The sequence below is a fragment of the Myotis myotis genome, unplaced genomic scaffold, assembly GCF_014108235.1.
Source record: "Myotis myotis isolate mMyoMyo1 unplaced genomic scaffold, mMyoMyo1.p scaffold_m19_p_2, whole genome shotgun sequence".
In the NCBI taxonomy this organism is placed as follows: Eukaryota; Metazoa; Chordata; class Mammalia; order Chiroptera; family Vespertilionidae; genus Myotis; species Myotis myotis.
Window position 1 is genome coordinate 173,651,057 of NW_023416324.1, and position 19,202 is coordinate 173,670,258.

A 19,202-nucleotide genomic window follows, 5' to 3' on the forward strand; every position below is an offset into this window, starting at 1 on the left:
GGGGCAGCGCCCCAACCTCCCCATCAACCATGCCTTGAGTGTGACAGGGGGCGGTGCCCCAACCCCCCAATTGGCCCTACACTGAGTGTGACTGAGGGTGGCATCACAACCTCCTGATGGGCCCTGCTCTGTGCATGATAGGGGGGAGCTCCCCAACCCCCTGATCGGCCCTGCTCTGTGCGTGACAGGGTGCGGAGCCCCAACCCCCCTGATGGGCCCTGCTCTGTGCGTGACAGGGGGCAGCGCCCCAACCCCCCAATCGGCCCTACCCTGAGCGTGACTGAGAGTGGCATCGCAACCTCCTGATCCGCCCTGCTCTGTGCATGACAGGGGGCAATGCCCCAACTCCCCAATCGGCCCTGCTCTGAGCCCGACCAGGGGCTGCACCTAGGGATTGGGCTTGCCCTCTGCCACCCGGGAGTGGGCCTAAGCCAGCTGGTCATTATCTCCCGAGGGGTCCCAGACTGTGAGAGGGCACAAGTGGGGCTGAGGGACACCCCCCCCCCCCCGCCAGTGAATAAATTTTTGTGCACTGGGCCTCTAGTATATATATATATATATAATTTTACTACCGCATAGTTTCTGATCTAGTCTCCTCAACTTGGTTGAGAATAAAAGTTTTACATCTAACAATCACAGAGTAAGTAATATGTAGACAGAGCAGGGTATAAGAGGGAGTGTGCTGGATGTAGTACTAACTTAGATGCCCTGAAAAATCAATATATAAATTAAACATACATATTTTATTGAATGACATCTATGTTCAAAATACCTTGACATGTTCTGTGGGGTACACATATAGGCATAAATCACAGATCCTGATCTCAGTCAATTTCATTAGATAAGATAAACACAATACACAATAAAATAAAAACTGTTACAGTGACTTAAAATCATAACAGAAGGCATAGTGGTGAAGACTGTGCCCCAGTATCCAATCTCCTCTCTTTCCTTTTAGTTATAGAATCCTTACCCCCACACCACTCTTAAAGTTTTGGGGTACATGCCATGCTGCTAAAGACTTTTCTATTCTCCTGGCTGTAGATGGGACACGTGACTAAGTTGTAGACAATGGGATGTGAATGGAGCGATGCCTGGAACTCCCAGGTCTTCTGGGAAAGGAAGTTGCTTGTCCTGGATTCTCTTTCTTCCCCCACTCCCCCACACTGAGGCAGCTTCTACCATGCAGGTGATGGCCTACCCCACACAATGGCAGAGAAACAAAACACGAGCCTTGGGCTTTGACTATTTTAGTAAACCAGAGTTGTCCATCTGTCCTGGAGTACCTGCCTACTTTAGGCTTGTTGCTGAAGGCTGTAATAACATTCTTCCTTTTTTGAGCCACCACATTTTTTGACACTCTGTTCCTGCTGCTTAGTCTGTATCCCAACTAATATGTCCTGCTAGTGGGTGGTATATGGTTGTTTCCTAAATGAGCAATATTGTTCCTGACATCCTGAGAAGAAATACTAACTCAGAATCAACGAACTGGGAGAAACCTTAAAATTCAAATCTACTCTGTCTCCATTGTTGACATATGAAGAAACTGGGGTTCAGAGACTTGTCCATAGTCTTGGAACTTGTGCTGGAACCAGGAACTGATCCCAGGCCTCCTCAGTGTTTTGGATGCCATCATCCTGTCTATCTGTGGGATAACAGTGAGCACTGGTGCTGCCCTTTCTTTTCCTGACACAGGCAAGACTTGATTGGTACTCCCGGGGCATAGGATATTGGCCTGAGTTCTAAATGAAAGCCAACAAGAATTTTTAAAAGCTCGTGTTTTGTCTCAAAGGTATCTGCAATCTACCACAGAGAAGATACTAGCACAACTATGTGGTGCTATTAAACTGAGGACAACCAAACAAGAACTGCCCCAAGCAATTAGAGGTCCAATAGCCCTTAAGTGGAAATGGTCATAAAAGTATTACAGGGGCCATTCGCTTCCTGATAAAAAGTGCTTTGGAGACGCAGAAAGTATGGTTCGAGAATGCTTGAATCCATTTTTCAGGGTTCTCTTAAAACCTACTTCAACGTGCCGGAGCCTGAGAATATATATTCAATTCTCACAAAGTTCCTTCTTTTTCTTTAGCCTGGAAAATGCGAATGCTTTTATCTTTAAAAAACAAGACAAAACAAAACAAAACAAACAAATAAAAACACCCCAAAAAGCCTTGAGATCTCTTCCGTACTGGCTAGTCCACAATAGCCGTTCTTTAGCAGAAGCCTCTCTTCTAAGCTGTACTCTTGCTGAGAGGAAGAGGTAATGCATACCTCATTGTAAGCGCACAGCCTGCTATAGGGTATGTGAAGAAAGGGGCAGCTTGGGGGCGATATGAAAGGAAGGAATGAGAGGAGAGGGTCACTTCATTTGTTCATCAATAAAAACTTGCTGGGCACTCAGTGTGTGCTGGACGTGAGCTGAGATCTGGGAATAAATACATGGACCCTGCCTTGAAGAACCATATAGTCTAGAACTGGAAACTTTCCTTTCTGAATACATGTTCACACATAGAGTTTAGCTGGGATGGAATTAAGGGTGAAAGAATGTTTTAACTTCCTCCCGCCCGCCAAAACCTTAATCTTTGGACTAGGAAAAATCACTCCAGACCACCTTCACTTTGTTCCTGAATCCTAATCTGCTCTTTTTCATTCTGAGGTCATTCTAAGAAGCAATTCCGCGTTTCCCTACAGCCTCTGGTTGCTCTTAGTTCAGAACAATCTGGGCTTTCTGCCATCAAAACCACCATTAGCTTTCAATTGGTCTGAGTACCAAGTGTTCCTCTTTCTCCTCAAAACCCACAACCCCTTGGCCTATCTTATAGACTCCTCTGGCCTATGTTACATACCATCCACCAGTCATTATAGTTTGCAAACAAAAGTAGGTGTGCTCCCAGATCCCCTGTGGTGGTGTGGCTTGACCCTGCTGAGAATGGACTACAGACCATGCTTATCCAACTTTAGGGGGAATATTATGATCTAAAGACAATTATTGCAAATACTCCTGAGGCATGTATTGGCCCTGAATTTTAAAATTAGCAAAATGATCCCCTGGCTGGTGTGGGTCAGTTGGTTGGAGCATCACCCCGTGCACCTGAGGATCACAGGTTTGATTCCAGGTCAGGGCACAGACCTAGGTTACAAGTTTGATCCCTGGTCAGGTGCCTTCAGGAGGCAACCGATAGGTATCTCTCATCTCTCTCTCCCTCCCTCTCTCTCTTCTTCCCTCCCTCCCTCCCTCCCTCCCTCAAAAAAAAAAACAACAACAAAAAAAACACAACACAAAACTAAACTAAACTAAAATTAAAAAGAAAAGAAAATTAGCAAAATAAAGTCCTATTGAAGACCACCCATAATGGAAACTGTGGCCTCAAAAGGCTATATTTTCTTCACTTGTATTTTTAGTCTGTTACTAAAGGCTCTGTGTTAAATGGTCATCATTCCAAAGGCCACTTCTCTGGAAAAGAGGCTGGCGTCCTGAAGTAGTTTTCACTATAAATATAAAAAGAGGTAAGGGGAGGGGGGCGAGTAAGATTCCAGAAAAGTAGTAAGACATACTATAATTAGTAAATAATGCAACATTTGAAAAATAAAATGCATTTTTCCCACAAAGAGTATATGTTGGAGCTTACATCTTAGCTGGGCTAAACCATACGCACAAACTTCTTGCTGAATTTACATTTCTGGAGGAGCCTCCATCATAAAGCTCTTCACATTTAGGGCATGTTGCTTTATGCTGCCCCATAAATGCCTGATTATATCTGAACCAAATGAAAGAATGCTTTCTGCTGCTGCCACCTACTGAAAACTTGAAAAGTATGCTTAAAACGTAAAAGAGAAAATGTAATATAATACTCTAACTGAAGAATAATTTATGTCAGAGAAGTAGACAGATCGATGTCCATGGTCTGTACTTTTAATCAAGCTACCAATTATTTCAGAACCTTTAATGATGACCAATAAGGTAATGTTGCATAAAGAGAGTAAATAAGCTACACAGGACAGTTCGAAATGGCTTTGCCTAGCTACAGCTTGACATCATTATAATCATATATCACTAATCATTTCATGCATCATATCATCATATCATATATATCATATAACATGTCATTTTTCTCTAGTCTATCTCATAGGCAAAAACCAGCCTATTCTTTGTGTTGAGAAAAACCTAATGCAGAACTACCAGAAAAATGAAGTACAAAATACAATTTTACTAATTTGAACAACTATGAATTCAGAAAATATCAAGGGAGATAAACATACAAATATCAGGGGGAAGGGAATTGGGGGGAGAGAAGAAAAGATTTGAGAAAAATCAATTCACATAAAAAGAGATGTAAAGGCCCAGCCGGTGTGGCTCAGTGGCTGAGCGTTGACCTATGTACCAGGAGGTCACAGTTCAGGTTCAATTCCTGGTCAGGGCACATGCCCAGGTTGCAGGCTCCATCCCTAGTGTGGGGTGTGCAGGAGGCAGCTGATCAATGAGTCTCTCTCACCATTGATGTTTCTCTCTCTCTCTCCCTCTCCCTTCCTCTCTGAAACAAACAATCAAACAAATAAGTAAAATAAAAAAAGGCCAATATGAAAAATGTTTAACTTCAGTATCAAAGAAATTCAAATTAAAACACAATGAAATCAATCTCTAAACCAATGATTATCACATTTCCTTTCATTTGACGAATGTTCCATATTTATAAAGAACTTTCATGTAAACAAATAAACAAAACAAATAAACACAACGAGATACCAGTTTCTCCTTGTAAAAGTGGCTAAGATTGCTTTTTTACATAGTAATATTTGGAAAGGATTTGGGAAAACAGACACTCTTATATACTGCTGATGGTTAAATAATGATTGCAACTTTTTTGAAGTACAATTATTTGGCAAAGGGTATCAGTAGGCTTAATGTAAACAAACTTTGATCCAAAATTCAACTTCAGGGAATTATTGTAAACAAATAATCAGAAATTTGAAAAAAGGATCTAGCTATAAAGATTTCATCACATATTTATTTTAAAGAATAAATGGGAACATTATACTACTCATAAAGGGAGTATTTGTTAAATAAATTATGGTAAAACTGCACAATAGACTATTTATAGCCTTTATAAATTATGTACCAAAATACATAAGAACAGGTAAAATATTCATGACAAAGTATGAAAAATGGCAAGTAACATGATACTAGGTAACATGATCTAATACATACACACATATGGAAGAATATATATATAATATTAACTATAGTTATCTCTGGATACAGAGATAATGGTAATTTTATTTTCTTCTCTTTGAATTTTCATCTAAATTTCTAAATTATTTATGAAGTACAAATGTGGTACTTACTTCTGGGAAAAATATTTTTTTAAGTTGATAATTTATTTAATAAATACTAATTGTTATTTTAGCTTATTTAAACTATTTTAACTTAAGAAAACTTGTTATAGTTTTTTTCTCCCTAATGTTAAGGGATATATCAAATTTTGAGGCAGAGGTGGTGTGGAAATGATTCAATAATATACTATGCTGTAGTGGTTAATTTATCTTTTCACTGGAGTGAGGGATGCTCATGGCTGGGATAAGCTTTGGGGAGGTGGGAGGGTTTAGGACTAAGTCTTGACTAGATGGTAGGTCTCTCTCTCTCTCTCTCTCTCTCTCTCTCTCTCTGTGTATGTGTGTGTTTGTGTGTGTATGTGCATTTACTTAGTTTTGCAAGAAAATATAAAAGTGAGGATGGCAATAAAAGATTATGAGATGAGTACAAAGGAAGTTGAGAAACCACATTATAGGAGGAACAGTCAACTGGTGAAAAGACAATAGAGTTGGGATCATAAGGAACAGAAAAGGTTTGGATAGCTATTGTCGGAAATGCAAATAAATATGAATCAAATGCCACTAATCAGCAGCGAGGACCCAACTGAGGAGGAAAAACTATCAATAGGGTGGCAGAAAAAATGATCAGGGAGGTACTGTGGGTTGGGGACAATCAAAGGAGGAAGGGCCTGAGGTTGTCTAGGGTGGAGAAAGTAAGACTTGGAGAAAGTGATTGTTGCAATGGCTAATGATATTTCCAAGCTGGATGGGACACAAAGGAAAAGGGGTCAGGGATATATCCACTTTGGTTACTATAGTATCTACTGCCATGTATGACACACAGTAGAGCAGTGTAATATATTTTTAAGGGGAAAAAGTGAGGAGAGACTGTAAGGAGAAGGATAAGACAACAAATATCACTGAGCACCTACTATGTAGCATTCATTTGGCACAGATAAATACATCATCTTCTGCCTTTTCTTATTGGCGGGGCTTCTCCTTTGTCTCTCCTTTATAAAATTTCCCTTAGACTTTTCTACTCAGTTTCCTCTTCATTACCACTAAACTTCTTGAAAGAACACTGTTATACAACAGGGCTGGCACAAAATCCCACAGGTATAGCCAATTGCAGGTATAGCCAATATATTATGGTGCTCTTTCCCACTGACACACCCATAAACATATGTGAAACTGAATATTGTCTAGCAAAGGGCCTTGTACATGGTAAGCATTCAATAGCAACTTGCTAAATAAATGAATGCATACATTCACATATCAAGATAGATGTGGGACTCATCACATCTACTGTTGCCTTTCTTATCCTAAGGTCTTACTAAAACCTGAATACAATGTATGTAGGATGATCAAAAGGCACCAAATGATAGAACCTTTTACCCTATATCTGTAACCTTGTAGAAACAGGCTCCCTTTATGCTACTGGCAACAGCACCTTAGGTTCCTCATATGCAGGAAACCTTTGCTTAGGGCCAATCTAGCTACTTGCATGCCAACTGTTTCCAACTACAATATTTTCCAGCCTGGAGGTATGTTTGGGGATTAGGTATATTGTTTGCCTTACCTGTTTTTATTATCCTATTTCTAAACACTTACCTTCTATTCAACTCTCCCCTGGGGGTTGTCCATTTGCAACACGGAGGAGGGAAAAACACACATACAAAAACCCAAAACAACACAGCACACTCCCTCTTTAGGTACAGAAACCTTTGGTAAAGTACTAATTCTATCTTGCACAGAGGAGTCGCATGATCTCCAAGTCTACTATGGCAGACACACTCTTTTTTTTTTTTAAGAATAGTTTATTGATTTTTAGAGAGAGAAGAAGGGAGAGGAAGAGAGAGAGGAACATTGAATTGAGAGGGCAACATCAATTGGCTGCCTCCTGCATGGCCCTTACCAAGGATCAAGCCTGCAACTTGGGCATATGCCCTGACCAGGAAACCAACCAGCAACCTTTGGGAGCACACGATGACAACGCTCAACCAATTGAGCCACACCAGCCAGGGCCAGATGCACTCTTAGGGTGGCTCTCATGAACCCCACCTCCTAATGTTGTGTGTTCCTCCCCTTGAGTGTGAGTGAGGCTTGCTTCTAAACAACAGAATACAGTAAAGGGGCTGGGATGCATGTGATTACATGCATATAATTATATGATGATGCTGTATAAAACCCTAGTGCCTGTCTTGCTGGAGTTTCTCCCTTGCTAGCTCTGGGGAAGCAAGTGGCCATGTTGAGGAATCCCACATGGCAAGGAATCTTGGGTTGCCTCTATGAGCTGAGGGCAGCCTCTGGTCAACAGGCAATAACAACAAAACAACAACAATAAACGGAGGCTCTCAGTCCTACAACCACAAGGAACTAGATGCTGTCAACAACCACTTGAGCTCCTCAGTGGAGCTTCCAGATGAGAATCTAGCTCTGGCCAGTACCTTGGTTGGTGCCTTGAGAGACCCTAAATAGAAGGCTCAGCTAGCTCATGTTCAGATTCCTGACCCTCAGAAACTGAGTTAATAAATGTGTTGTCTTAAGCTACTAAGTTTGTGATATTATTGTTATGCAGCAATAGAACAAGCACAGAACTTAACACCATCCCAGCCAGAGACAATTTGATTTACATTTATAGAAAGCAACTAAAATCCTGAAGGCACACTGAGTAAAGATTAGAATGGCATACTCTAATACTCCTTTTATATAAATAACTAGTGACCTGGTGCACAGATTCGTGCACATTGAAAGGAAATTAATTAGAAGGTGGCTGGCTGGGCGGGACTGGGCAAGAGGGACCGAACATGCCCCGGAGCCAACCTCCCGTGGAACCTCCGTGATGTCTGAGGAGTGAGCAGGGTCCCTTCGGCAGGTGGGGTCCCTTAGCCTGGCCTGCAAGGATCAGGCCAAAACCATCTCTCCAACATCCCACGAAGGGGTCCTGGAGTGCAAGAGGGCACTCTGCAAAGTTGCTGTTGTACGTGGTGGGGAACACAAACGCAAGTGTGCAATAAACCAGATTCAGGGCCGACAGTGCTCCAGCAACAACATAACCCACGGCCAAAGGTGGATCGTGCAGCCCCGTGAAGAATCGGGCTCCCTCCTCTCTGGTTTTGGGGTGCATCACTGAGAACCACCGCTGCCAAGTCACTGCAGTTTGGCAGTTCCTGTATTGAGCATCTGCCCCCTAGTGGTCAGTGCATGTCATAGTGACTGGTCGGATGGTCAGACACTTAGCATATTAGCCTTTTATATACATAGATAGTAAGAGTGAACATTCTGCCTGATGACTCAAGTAAGCATGGTTTACAAACCTAATTATTTTGTTAGTGATAGTAAAAATCAATAGCAATGATCATATATAGTAAGGAGAATTATGAAAAATATAGAAGATACAGTCCTTGTTTTCCAATATCCTTTGTTTCCTAAGAGTCTTGTTTCTGTTATCTAGGAGCTTCATTATATAAAGGTCTAATTTCCCAGTATGTTTCTAAAATAGCAAAAGCCTGTGGCATAGAAAAGACACACAGAGCAGCTTGCAGGCTGCAGTGAAAACTGCAGAAGGGAGGATGTGGGTATTAGTTATGTATTGTGGCAAAACAGATTGCCCCCAGATTATCAGCTTAAAACAACACACATTTATTATCTCACACAGTTTCTGCAGGTCAGGAATCTGGAGCAGCTAGGTGGATGGTTCTGGCTCAGGGTCTCTTGTGAAGTTGCAGTTAAGCAGTTGACCAGGGAAAGCTTAACTGGGGCTTGAGGCACTACTTCTAAGAGTGTTCACTTACATAGCTGTTTGCAAGAGGCCTCAGTTCCTTGCCATGTGGCCTTTCATCAGGGCCATGTGAGTGTCCTCGTCACAAGGCAGCTGGGTTTCTCCAGAGCAAGTTAAGAGCAAGCAAAAAGCTGCAGTGCTTTTTATGACCTAGTTCGGGGATCGGCAAACTTAAAGGGCTAGATAGCAAATATTGGCTCTGCATATCAATATAGGCTTGTGTGTACTCACCTCATTGTTTTAGTGTGAAAACAGCCACATACAATGTGTAAACAAATGGGCATGGTATGCTCCAATACAACTTTATTTATGAAACTAGGCAGCTATCCCGCAGACAGTAGTTTGCCAACCCCTGACCTGGTCTCCAAAGTCTATTCATCAGAAGTACGTCATTAGGTCCAGCCTACACTCAAGGGGAGAGGAATTAGTCTCTACCTCTTGAAGTGAAGAATAAAAGAATTTGTAGACCTATCTTAAAACCGTTCTGCTTTCTATGTGTTAAGCCCATTGCAGTGAATTTTGTGGGGAACACCCACCACAACATATAATTATGTTCCCCTCAAAATTCATATTTGACTGTAACCTCAGAAGGTGATCTTATTTGTTAAGTAGGGTCTTTGTATATGTAATTAAGTGAATATGAGGTCATACTGAATATGGTGGGCCCTAAATCCAATGATTATTGTCCTTGTAAGAAGAGGAGAGAATATACTCTTAAGCCCTGAAATGTGTGAGGGATGTTCCTTGTAATCCTTAGGATAAAGCATACTCATAGAGATTTTAAAACCCCTTCCTTAGTAATAAGTAGAGCTAGACAAAATAAAATCAGTAATTAGATAGACGTAAACAATGCTTATCAATCATCTTGACCTAATTAACACTCTTAGAACACTGCACTTAACTGCAGAATACTTACAAACTAAGAATTCCAGAATGGAAGTAAACTATGAATCTTAGTTAATAATAATGTTTTCAATATTTGCTCATCAATCCTGAAAAATGTTCCACACTACTGCAAGATATTAAAATAGAGAAAACTGGGTGGGGCAAGCAGAAATATGGGAACCCATTGTACTTTCTTTTTAAAAAAATATATTTTACTGATTTTTTACAGAGAGGAGGGGAGAGGGATAGAGAGTTAGAAACATCGATGAGCAAGAACCATTGATCAGCTGCCTCCTGCACACCCCCTACTGGGTATGTACCTGCAACCAAGGTACATGCCCTTGACTGGAATCGAACCTGGGACCCTTGAGTCCGCAGGCTGATGCTCTATCCACTGAGCCAAACCGGTTAGGGCCCATTGTACACTCTACTCATTTTTATATAAATTTAAAACTGCTTTCAAAATTAATAAGGTCTATTATTCTAAAAAATTGCCATTATTAGGAATGAAAGAAGATACCACATCAGATATTGAAGACACTAAGAATAAAACAGAGATATTATGAATGCTACGCAAATATGTGCAACAACTTAGATAATATGGACAGATCTTGAAAAATACAAATGACTTAAAAAGAATTAGAAAAAAGTGTCTTCATGACTGGTAAATAATTCACAATGAATCAAATTCATAATAAAAATCTCTCATACAACTCAATAGCAAAAAAACCCAAACAATTTGATTTTAAAAATGGGCACATTATTTGAATAAACATTTTTCCAAAGAAGACATACAAAAGGCCAACAGGTACATGAAAAGATGCTCAACATCACTAATTACCAGGCAAATGCAAACCACACCACAATGAACTATCACCTCATACCTGTTAGAATCGCTATTATAAAAAAGACAATACATAACAAGTGTTGAAAGGATGTGGAGAAAGAGAATCCTTGTACACTATTGGTGGGAATGTAAATCTGTGCAGCCACTATAGAAAACAGTATGAAGGTTCTTCAAAAAATTAAAAATTGAACAACCATATGATCCAGCAATTCCACTTCTGGGTATTTATCTAGAGAAAACTAAAATACTAACTCAAAAAGATATATGTAGCTCCATGTTCACCACAACATTATTTACAATAGACATGACATAGAAACAAGTGAAGTGTTCATCAATGGGTGAATAAAGATGTGATACACTTTTTCTTTTCAAGATGGCAACAGAGAAGGCAGATCTTGCGCTCACCTCCTCCTAGAACCAAACTGTAAATACAACTAATTTAGAGAACAATCCCCTTGAATTACCAACTAAAGACTATCTGAAGAGAAGTCCTATAACCAAAGATTGGCAGAAGAAGCCACCTTAAGACTGGTAGGAAGGGCAAGGATGCAAAAGGGGCTGCCACAGGTGGCTGCCAAGGTTACGGAGGGATATCAGCTGTGGAGGTTCCCCTGGAGAGGTGTGAAGCCTAAACCCCAGGCTAGCTCCCCAGTCCAGAGCTCCAGAGCTGGGAAGAAGTGCCCACAAAGCATCTGGCTGTGAAAAGCAGTGGGGTTTCTCTCCATCAAAGAAAGGCTGAGCCTGGAGACAAAGGCAAACTCTTAAAGGGCCAATGGGCAAAATTTCATTCACAGCCACTCACCCTGGGCTCTAGCGGAAGGAGGGCAGTGCAGACTGGAATGGCCTGAGGAGAGTCTGTGGTCTGTGGCTTTGGGGAGAACATGAGGGAACAGCCACCAGGATCCCTGTACTGAGCATCCTCTGATAACACAGGACCATCTTTCTTGGGCAGGCAATCCCCTCCCAGCAATCAGCCTGGGGAAAAGCAGTTATCCCACCCTCAGGAATCCTTCTTGCCCCACCCTGAGGATCTTAAGACCTGCTGAGGAGTAAGTGGCATAGGCTGGGTATAGAAAGCTAGACAGACTCAGGGGGTGTCTGTGAATGGCTTTGGGGAGGGGCCATTCCCCCACTTTCCTGTGAACCTGAGTGGTGCTTCCTCTCATGGGAGATCTGATAGAAATACTCTCTTAACTCCGGCTTCCAGCAGACCCAACCTCTGGACTCAAGAGGCCCCAGCCTGACTACTAGAGGCTCTGCCCTGCCAAGGTCAGGGAAAAGTCCGGGACAGAGTCAGACACATGGCTCTGGGGTGAGGGTTCATACCCATCATCTTCCCTGAAGTCTGAACGGCACCTTCCCTCACAAGAGATCCAATAGCCCCATCCTCCTGATTCTGCCAGAGGCTATTTATTTCAGTGACTGAGCCTTTTCAGTGACTATGCCTGACAGGCAGCTGCAGGTATGGGTGGATCCCGGGGTGACTTGGGACTTTTGCTGACCTACCCCTGGGCCTGGTGCTGGTAAAAGCTGGCCTTGGAGTGCAGCTTGGTCCTTCCCATGCACAGCCAAGCCCAGCAGAGGTAGCCATGAATTGTGGATCACCTGTAGCTTCAAACACTTTGCCAAGGGCCAGGCATAGATACTGTTTGACATTGGCTTGCACCAGAGTCCCTCCCAAGAGGCCCAGAACCAACACACCAAGTGGCCAGCTCCAGACATCAGAGAAGGATCCAACAAGCTTGACTGACAGTATATCCAAAGGGAGGTCACAGCAGGCACTAAACTCTGCTGAGACAAACTCAGCTTTTTTATTTTTTATTATTTTCTATTTCTTTTCTTTCTTTTTTCTATTATGTTCTTTTTTCCTTTCTCCTTTCCTTATTCTATTTTTCCCATTTTTCTTTTCTTATTCTTTTTTTTTTTAGTTTCATATTGTTTTTTCCCGTTTATTCTTTTTTTATTCTGTTTTTTTCTTTTTCTTTTCTTAATTTCTCTTTTTTATTCTTTTTTCTTTTCTTATTCTTACTCTTCTGTTTCATTTGTAATACCAGAACCTGTATAGCAGCTTGCACACTGTGGTCAGGGTTGAGCTCACAGCCAGCCAACCTGAGGGTCGATCCCACCCAGGAACGGGCCAAGAGCAATCCAGACCCAATTACAACAGGAGGGTCTACATAACCCACACAAGGGACATTCCTAGAGCATCCAAGTGCCTTCTGTGGAACTTCTCATCCTTGTTTATCCTATCTTAACACAGGCTAAAAACTGGCTTTCAATTTCTAATGTAAAATTATTTTTGTCATCTATGTCGTTATGCTGCCCCTTTTATTTGTATCTCTCTTGTCTATTTTTCTTTGATGAGGTGTGTCATAAAGTACTGTAAGTGTGTGTTTACTTTGTTACATTTATTGAAGAGTAGAAAAAAGGTTGTTCTATTCTGCCCAGGTGCTCAGTAATTGTCTTTGATGTCTGTACAACATCCTGTGTAAATTGTTTCTGATAAGTTTGTATTGCAAATGTATTTTGAAATAAATTTTACCAGGATCCATCACACCATTTTGCTATGGAAACACTAGGATGGATCTCTCAACATGGCATTCATGATTTATTCCTTAAATTTTAGAGTAATGTTGAATATTATCTGGTTATGATTACAATTATTGTCTGTGAGGAAGGCAGAGTGAGACATTATCTCATTTTCCAGATGAGGAAAGTGAGACATGGACAGAAATGATTAAATGAGATAGCACATGAGAAAGTACCTGTGACGGCCTGGTGTGCATGTATGTGTATGTGTACCTATACACCTACGAAGACATACATGTACATGCACATGTAATTTTTCTTTGCCATGAGGGGCAGAGCAGTAATTTTTTCTCTTTAAAAGAATATATTTACTTATGATTACAAAGCAAATTAGTGAAAGATCTAAAATTAAAGCTTTTTGACTTCTAGTCATGTATGGTCTTTTTAGTAAGTTCTATTCAGATGGCACAGATGACATTTCCATATCTGGTTATTAGCTTTTCACATTCATGACAAACTAATGTGTATTATAGTAGTTCCATTTTTAAAAATAAAATTCAGAGATAATATAGGGACACTTCCTTAAGCTTTCTTTCCTTTATAAATTTCTACTGTCATTATACCATTTTGACTTCTTCCCAAGACCTCTTTCTGGGAACAGGAAAAGCCGTGGGCCAAATTCTGGTTTAGGTTAAGTTTGGCTTTGGCTTCCTTCCACTTTCTTTTCTGGTCCCTCTACTATTTCTTACTAGGGGCCCAGAGTGTGAAATTGCATGAGGAGGTGCCCCACCTCCCGCCTCCCACAGCTGCGAGGAGGCGCCCCACGAGAGGTGCTCCATGCACCTCCTGGTGACAGGTCATTTGGTTGTGGCGCCTCTTGGCCTTTTATTATTATGATGTGACAACTTGTGTTCCATAAAAGTCAGTCAGTTCATGGGCAGCAACAGCAGGTAGAGCAATCAGATCTGGACAGTGAACTATGAATCAGAGACGAGGAATGCCACAGAAAAAAATGCCTTTGAGCAATTAGGAACTGGAAGAACTGCGAGATGAGCAATCTGAGAGCAAAAGGTTAACAATTCAGAGTTTGACAGGCAGGGAAGGAGCAGGACAGAGCAGGCCTAACAAGGAGTTTCTGGAACCAGCACCAGCAGCGGGGAAAATGCAAAGTGCTTTCCCTTTAGTCCCTCTTTATTCCTCTCACGATGGCGAATTCCAATCTAATGTGATCCTACCAGTAGAAGTACCTGCAACAGTTGTCTGGCTGACCGCTCAAGATGGCCTGGGGAGTGACCACAGTTATTTTGGAAGAAGGGTTGGTTTTGTTTACTCTGGCTGTTGAAATGGATGCAATAACATCAATTCACGCCAAAAGGGAGAAACTGATCATTAGCGTATTACAGCTCTTAAGCATAGTCTGTTTTGAGGAGCGAACCAAAGCAGCCCTTCTCCAAGTATGGAATGCCCACTCCACATTGAGCTGAAACGGGACTCGGTGCCACACACTCTGGGAAATGCTGCCTGACCCTCCTGTTAGAAACAGTAACATATCAAAAGTCCCGAGACGTCTTACAGTAAGTACATGAGCTCATTTGATTTGATTTGATTTACTTTTATGGTTAGTGCTTTAGTGTCCTGCTCAAGAAATCTTTACATACCTCAAGATTACAAAGATGTTTTCCTTCGTGTTTTTGTGGTAGTTTTTTTTTTTTTTTTTAACTTTCTGGTCCTGTTTTATATTTAGATCTAAAACTGTCTACTTCATGTTGTGAACTAAGTGAGAAAGATGTATATTTTTTCCATAAGAAAATCCATTTTTTCCAGCAATATGTTTAAAAAGACTATTCTTTTCCCATTGAATTGACTCAGCACCTTGATCAAGAATCCATCAACCTGCCTGGCAGGCATGGTTCAGTGGTTGAGCATCGACCTATGAACCAGGAGGTCAAGGTTTGATTCCTAGTCAGGGCACATGCCTGGGATGCGGGCTAGATGCCCAGTGAATTGGCCTATCAATGATTCTCTCTCATCACTGATGTTTCTATCTCTCTCTTCCTCTCCCTCCCTCTCTAAAATCAATAAAAATATATTTTTTAAAAAAGGAATCAATCAACCTTTGTATGTGTGAGTTGATTTCTGAATGAACTATTCTCTTCCGTTGATGTTTGTCTATCCTTAGGGCAACATTTGATAATTGTAGCTTTACAGACAAGTCTTGAAATCACATTTTATAAATCACCCCTTTGTTGTTCCTTTTCAAGATTGTTTTAGTTATTCTATGTCAGTTGCATTTCCAGATAAGTTCTAGGATCACTTGACAGTTTCTTCAAAAGTCCCGTATGAATTTTGATAGGATTGCATTGGATACGTAGATTAATTTAGGGAGAATTGGAATCTTAACAATTTGGAGTTTAATAATCCATGATCATGGTGTATACATTGTACTTTTTATTTTGGTCAAAGAAATTCTTGCCGTCATAGAACTTATGTTCTAGTGAGAAAAACTATAAAATAAATAATACCAGGTAGCTATTTTTCTTAAAAAAAAAAAAAAAAAAAGGTGTATCAGGGTAAATAACGAAAGGAGAAATACTGTAGAAGTGGGGTAGTGGTGTCTCCCAGGAAGAGGCATTTGAGTGGCGATTTAAATGAAAGGAAGGAAGAAACAAAGAGCTTTCCAAGCAGCCAAGGACTTGAGGCAGAAACAAGCTTGATGTCTTCTAGAAACAGCAAAAACACCTGTGTACTTGCAGCAACCTGCGTGAGGAGAACAATGCTAGGCAATGATGGTAAGCGTATGGTCAGAAGGTAGACCACGTGGGCTTTGTAGGGCACGAGCAAAACTATTGGAGATTTAAGAAAAAACATCTGAAAGGGTCTTGGTTAAGATTCATCCAGTAATAAAAAAAATATTAAAAAAAAGATTCAACCAATACACACCTGTATGTCCATCCAGGTTGTTAAAACAATGAAATATTTCGAATCCTTAGGAAATTGCTTCCATAGCAGCAGTCGCACCTGCCATGCTGGCTCCTTCCCCAGGAACCCCCAACCCCCAATGTCCCGCCCACGAACCAGCAGCTAAATAAGTAACCTAGCCCAGCAGAGGCTATTGAGTTGGGGAATTTAACCAGCTCAGGAACCTAAAACCATTGAAATTCATCAATCTAAAGCAGGGATCTTCAAACTACGGCCCGCGGGCCACATGCAAATACAAATATTGTATTTGTTCCCGTTTTGTTTTTTTACTTCAAAATAAGATATGTGCAGTGTGCATAGGAATTTGTTCATAGTTTTTTTTTTTTAAACTATAGTCTGGCCCTCCAACGGTCTGAGGGACAGTGAACTGGCCCCCTGTTTAAAAAGTTTGAGGACCCCTGATCTAAAGGATGAGTAAAGGTTTCACGTCATTACAGTCCTAGAGCCTGCTGAGGACAGTGTGTCTTGAGCTTCCAAGGGTCTGTTGGGGTCCCATGCCATTGTCTGGGCTCCTGCTCAGTCCAGCAGGAATAAGAGATAGAGGCTCGAGAAGCAGACTGAATGTTCCTGAGGTCTGAGATGAAGACAGAGGAAAGGGGAAATCCAGTGCATTTCTACAATCGGTCTTCTTAGCACTTCCTGCATTGATTTGAAAGGCTACTGGCCTTTATAACTTTTATATATTAACCACATCAAACTTTTTTTCTATATTCAAAGTCATAAAATTGTGAACTACCAGCAGTTGTTTTTTGTGGGTTTTTTTTTTTCAATACATTGTAGCAAAAGGGAAATAGAAAATATCAACCTCTCCAACACTAAATGCAACCTTAACATTCTCAGAGCAGCACTCCATAAAGTCAATGCTTATAATAGTGTGTAGTTCCTGGAATCCTAACCTCAACATACAAATACAACAGCTGAAATAAAGCAATTCTAATTCCATATATGAAATTCATTTTACACACTATAGTACTGGAAAATTAGTACATATGTCAAAATCTTAAAACCATATTTCTCCAAAGTTGCATGAAATTTCTAAGGCTGCTTGCCATTTGCATCCATTTCACAAAATTCCTCCTCTTTGAAAATAAATTCTGCCGCTCTTAAATCTAGGACCCCAACATCCGATTATATAGTATTAAAGTTCTACTTTATTATCATTTAACTTATTTGAACATCAACACCTTCAGTTTCATTACCTGAGAGATCACTAAATATCTGCTGACGTAAACTTGTAACATGGACCTAAACTAAAGGAAGAGCAACTGGAAAGATCAGGGAGAAATTTAAGCTCTTCTTAGAAATAATCCATCTCTGGGCACCAGCATCTATTCACTCACTTTCATTTTCTGACTGTAAACAACCTCACTCATCCAAAGACAAGACATTAAAAACCATATGCGAGCAGGGCCTGTGTTAGTAGATCACTTGCTGAAAAGCTTCATTGCTTTTTCCTTTTCGTTGTTTAACATAAAACTACTTGTGAAATGCCAAACCTTTCTTTCAGGTAGGTCTAGCACACAAGCTTGAGGGCCAAGCAGAACCTTAATGTAATCTTAGATGGAAATTATTCCTACAATCCTTTTTATATTCCAATATCATAATTTTTAAAATCAAAACTACTTACACCACAGCAAGCTGACGTCTGGACAGACAGCACGAGACTGCCAGTCAGCCACCTATTTGTTCACAGACTACACTTTGCTCCCTCGCTGGCTGGGATCAGGTTCTGGATCAGGTTCACACTGATACACTTTCACTGCAGCCTTGGAAGCTGCCACCCCAGGGGGGAGGGGGGAGAGCTTGTGAATTTAACTCCTGCTTGATAACCACTTATCAGCAACTTCTTAAAGGTTGATTTCAATGTGTTTAAAGAGAAAAATGTAAGGAAGATTATAGGGAAAGTCTGAGAACTCTCAATAGTCTCTGATGGCTGGGCTTTGGGTTCATAGGGGACTTTGTTTCCATATGTTTCTGGTGGGGGGAGGGGGGGAGAGACACACAATAGTCCTATGAGCTTTAAAAATCTTGCTTTCTTCCTTTGATAAAAGTTTCCCCAACTCCTTAGGACCTATCCACTGTTTAATCATGGCAACACACACGCACATGGAAAGTTGCTTCTCTACTGCAATCTCCCATCTCCCCCATTTTCCTCAACTCTCACTAGGTAGGAAAATAATACAGTTCTTGTTAAATTTAGTGCTTTTGGACATTGAAACCACCTGCTGATCCAATGTAAAGTGATAACTTGGATCCCAAATTCTGTTTCATCCCCTTTCCCATCCCTAAGCTTCTTTCCCTTCTGAACTACTATATGCCTGAAATTTCTGAGTTAGTCTTCAAAGCAAAAACCATATATTATGTATTTACTACACTAATCATTTTATAAACATTATCTCTTCTTTCCTAGGCATGAAATTTTAGGATCCAATTCTTCTTTGCCTGATCCTCTGTATCCAATTTAACTCCTTCACTCTTCCTGGTGGTCCTCTGTAACAAGCACTGAGTAGGCAGAATAATGGCCCGTTCCCCCCCCCCTGCCCCCCACCGGGGATGTGCATGCCCTAATCACTAGAACCTGTGAATATGTCACCTTGCATCGAGAAAATACAGCAGTGGAAAACCTAGTGAAAACTGAATAAAGTCTGCATTTTAGTTAATAGTTATGAGCCAATGTTAATTTTTTAAAACACAATTTCTTTGAGGTTAAGGATTTTGAGACGGGGAGATTATCCAGATGGGTCCAAAGTAATCACAGGAGTCCTCTGGAAGTGGTGAACCTTTCCCAGCTGAGGTCAGAGAGAGGCAAAGTGAGGACTGGACTTGCTCTTGCTGGCTCTGAAGATGGGGGAAGGGAGCTACTTGAAGTTG

At 41.0% G+C, this 19,202-nt stretch overlaps 1 protein-coding gene across 1 annotated transcript in view; it reads right to left on the bottom strand.

Moving 5' to 3' along the window:
* MAP3K13 (mitogen-activated protein kinase kinase kinase 13) overlaps window positions 1-18,036 on the bottom strand; it is a 128,699-nt gene extending 110,663 nt beyond the window's left edge. The window contains exon 1 of the mRNA XM_036350839.1: window positions 17,959-18,036. The gene's annotated coding sequence lies outside the window, so the exon portion shown is untranslated. The remainder of the gene's footprint in view (window positions 1-17,958) is intronic.
* Between the last annotated feature and the right edge of the window lie 1,166 nt (window positions 18,037-19,202).